Source organism: Schistocerca gregaria, chromosome 10, assembly GCF_023897955.1.
Source record: "Schistocerca gregaria isolate iqSchGreg1 chromosome 10, iqSchGreg1.2, whole genome shotgun sequence".
Lineage (NCBI taxonomy): Eukaryota > Metazoa > Arthropoda > Insecta > Orthoptera > Acrididae > Schistocerca > Schistocerca gregaria.
Window position 1 is genome coordinate 99,076,289 of NC_064929.1, and position 4,364 is coordinate 99,080,652.

The window sequence follows — 4,364 nt, forward strand, 5'->3', positions numbered from 1 at the left end:
GATGTGCATCGGAAACTACTACTGGTCTTCCAGGGAACGATCAAAGCGTGGACTGTTTCCGACATTACTCCCATGGAGGAAAGTGCGCATTGTAAATGTTGTATTCAATCCCGCTGCAATTTCTGTGTTTCATCAACACTCTGATAGTCCACAAATTACAGAATGCCTCCAGATGTGCATTGCAAACTACCACTGGTCTTCCAGGGAACGATGAAAGCGTAGACTGCGTAAAGTTTGGAAGGTAGGAGACGGATACTGGCAGAAGTAAAGCTGTGAGTACAGGGCGTGAGTCGTGCTCAGGTAGCTCAGTTGGTAGAGCATTTGCCCGCGAAAGGCAAAGGTCCCGAGTTCGAGTCTCGGTCGGGCACACAGTTTTAATCTGCCAGGAAGTTTCAAAGCGTAGACTGTTTGCGATATTACTAACATGGAGGAAAGTGCGCATGGTGACTGTTGTATTCAATCCCGATGCAATTTCTGTGTTTCATCAACAATCTGATAGTCCACAAATTACAGAATGCCTCCAGATGTGCATTGCAAACTACCACTGGTCTTCCAGGGAACGATCCAAGCGTAGACAGTTTGAGGCATACCTCCCGTGGAGGAGAGTGCGCATGGTGACTGTCGTATTCAATCCCGATGCAATTTCTGTGTTTCATCAACACTCTGATAGTCCACGGAGTACAGAATGCCCCCAGAATTGCATCGGAAGCTACTACAGGTCTTCCAGGGAACGATCAAAACGTGGACTGTTTCAGACATTACTCCCATAGAGGAAAGTGCGCATGGTGACTGTTGTAGTCAATCCCGATGCAATTTCTGTGTTTCATCAACACTCTGATATTCCACAGATTACAGAATGCCTCCAGATGTGAATTGGAAACTACCACTGGTCTTCCAGGGAACGATCAAAGCGTAGACTGTTTGAGACATTATTAACATGGAGGTAAGTGCGCATGGAGACTGTTGTATTCAATCCCGATGCAATTGCTGTGTTTCATCAACACTCTGATAGTCCACAGATTACAGAATGCCTCCAGATGTGCATCGGAAACTACCACTGGTCTTCCAGGGAATGTTCAAAGCGTAGACTGTTTGAGACATTACTAACATGGAGGCAAGTGCGCATGGTGACTGTTGTATTTAATCCCGATGCAATTTCTGTGTTTCATCAACACTCAGTTAGACCACAGACTTCAGAATGCCTCCAGATGTGCATCGGAAACTACTACTGGTCTTCCAAGGAACGATGAAAGCGTAGACTGTTTAAGACATTACTCCCATGGAGGGAAGTGCGCATGCTGGCTGTTGTATTCAATCCCGATGCAATTTCTGTGTTTCATCAACACACTGTTAGTCCACAGATTACAGAATGCCACCAGACGTGCATCGGAAACTACTACTGGTCTTATAGGGAACGATCAAAGCGTAGACCGTGTGAGACATTACTCCCGTAGAGGAAGGAGCACATGGTGATTGTTGTATTCAATCCCGATGCAATTTCTGTGTTTCATCAACACTCTGATAGTCCACAGATTACAGAATGCAACCACACGTGCATCGGAAACTACTACTGGTCTTCCAGGGAACGATCAATTCGTAAACTGTTTGAGACATTACTCCCGTGGAGCAAAGTGCGCATGGTGACTGTTGTATTCAATCCCGATGCAATTTCTGTGTTTCATCAACACTCTGATACTCCACAGCTTACAGAATGCCTAAAGATGTGCATCGGAAACAACTACTGGTCTTCCTGGGAGCGATCCAAGCGTAGACTGTTAGAGACATTACTCCCATGGAGGAAAGTGCGCATGGTGACTGTTGTATTCAATCCCGATGCAATTTCTGTGTTTCATCAACACTCAATTAGTCCACATATTTCAAAATGCCTCCAGATGTGCATCGGAAACTACTACTGGTCTTCCAGGGAACGATCAAAGCGTTGACTGTTAGAGACATTACTCAAATGGAGGAAAATGCGCATGGTGACTGTTGTATTCAATTACGATGCAATTTCTGTGTTTCATCAACACTCTGATAGTCCACAGATTACAGAATGCCTCCAGATGTGCATTGGAAACTACCACTGGTCTTCCAGGGAACGATCAAAGCGTAGACTGTTTGAGACATTAGTAACATGGAAGAAATTGCGCATGGTGACTGTTGTATTATATCCCGATGCAATATCTGTGTTTCATCAACACTCTGATAGTCCACAGATTACAGAATGCCTCCACATGTGCATCGAAAACTACTACTGGTCTTCCACGGAACGATCAAATCGTAGACTGTTTGAGACATTACTCCTGTGGAGGAAAGTGCGCATGGTGACTGTTGTATTCAATCCCGATGCAATATCTATGTTTCGTCAACACTCTGATACTCCACAGATTACAGAATGCCACCAGATATGCATCGGAAACCACTACTGGTGTTCCAGGGAACGATCAAAGCGTAAGCTGATTGAGATATTACTCCCGTGGTGTAAAGTGAGCATGGTGACTGTTGTATTCAATCCCAATGCAATTTCTGTGTTTCATCAACACTCTGATAGTCCACAGATTACAGAATGCCACCAGATGTGCATCGGAAACTACTACTGGTCGTCCAGGGAACGATCAAAGCGTGGACTGTTTCCGACATTACTCCCATGGAGGAAAGTGCGCATTGTGAATGTTGTATTCAATCCCGATGCAATTTCTGTGTTCCATCAACACTCTGATAGTCCACAGATTACAGAATGCCTCCAGATGTGAATCGGAAGCTACTTCTGGTCTTCGAGGGAACGATCAAAGCGTAGACTGTTTGAGACATTACTCCCATGGAGGAAATTGCGCATGGTGACTGTTGTATTCAATCCCGATGCAATTTCTGTGTTTCATCAACACTCAGTTAGACCACAGATTTCAGAATGCCTCCAGATGTGCATCGGAAACTACTACTGGTCTTCCAAGGAACGATCAAAGCGTAGCTGTTTGAGACATTACTCCCATGGAGGGAAGTGCGCATGCTGACTGTTGTATTCAATCCCGATGCAATTTCTGTGTTTCATCAACACTCTGTTAGTCCACAAATTACAGAATGCCTCCAGATGTGCATTGCAAACTACCACTGGTCTTCCAGGGAACGATGAAAGCGTAGACTGTTTGCGATAATACTAACATGGAGGAAAGTGTGCATGGTGACTGTTATATTCAATCCCGATGCAATTTCTGTGTTTCATCAACAATCTGATAGTCCACAAATTACAGAATGCCTCCAGATGTGCATTGCAAACTACCACTGGTCTTCCAGGGAACGATCCAAGCGTAGACAGTTTGAGACATTACTCCCATGGAGGAAAGTGCGCATGGTGACTATTGTATTCAATCCCGATGCAATTTTTGTGTGTCATGAACACTCTGATACTCCACAGATTACAGAATGCCTCCAGATGTGCATCGGAAACTACCACTGGTCTTCCAGGGAATGATCAAAGCGTAGACTGTTTGAGACATTACTAACATGGAGGCAAGTGCGCATGGTGGCTGTTGTATTCAATCCCGATGCAATTTCTGTGTTTCATCAACACTTTGAAGGTCCTCAGATTACTGAATGCATCCAGATGTGCATCGGAAACTACTACTGGTCTTCCAGGGAACGATCAAGGCGTAGACTATTTGAGACATTATTAACATGGAGGAAAGTGCGCATGGAGACTGTTGTATTCAATCCCGATGCAATTGCTGTGTTTCATCAACACTCTGATAGTCCACAGATTACAGAATGCCTCCAGATGTGCATCGGAAACTACCACTGGTCTTCCAGGGAATGTTCAAAGCGTAGACTGTTTGAGACATTACTAACATGGAGGCAAGTGCGCATGGTGACTGTTGTATTTAATCCCGATGCAATTTCTGTGTTTCATCAACACTCAGTTAGACCACAGACTTCAGAATGCCTCCAGATGTGCATCGGAAACTACTACTGGTCTTCCAAGGAACGATGAAAGCGTAGACTGTTTAAGACATTACTCCCATGGAGGGAAGTGCGCATGCTGGCTGTTGTATTCAATCCCGATGCAATTTCTGTGTTTCATCAACACACTGTTAGTCCACAGATTACAGAATGCCACCAGACGTGCATCGGAAACTACTACTGGTCTTATAGGGAACGATCAAAGCGTAGAACGTGTGAGACATTACTCCCGTAGAGGAAGGAGCACATGGTGATTGTTGTATTCAATCCCGATGCAATTTCTGTGTTTCATCAACACTCTGATAGTCCACAGATTACAGAATGCAACCACATGTGCATCGGAAACTACTACTGGTCTTCCAGGGAACGATCAATGCGTAAACTGTTTGAGACATTACTCCCGTGGAGCA

General features: G+C 44.7%; 1 non-coding gene across 1 annotated transcript; it reads left to right on the top strand.

Annotated features, from left to right (window-relative positions):
* The first annotated feature begins 293 nt into the window (after positions 1-293).
* Positions 294-368, top strand: Trnas-cga (transfer RNA serine (anticodon CGA)). The gene has a single exon. It is a non-coding gene; the product is annotated as a tRNA-Ser (tRNA).
* Positions 369-4,364: the final 3,996 nt, after the last annotated feature.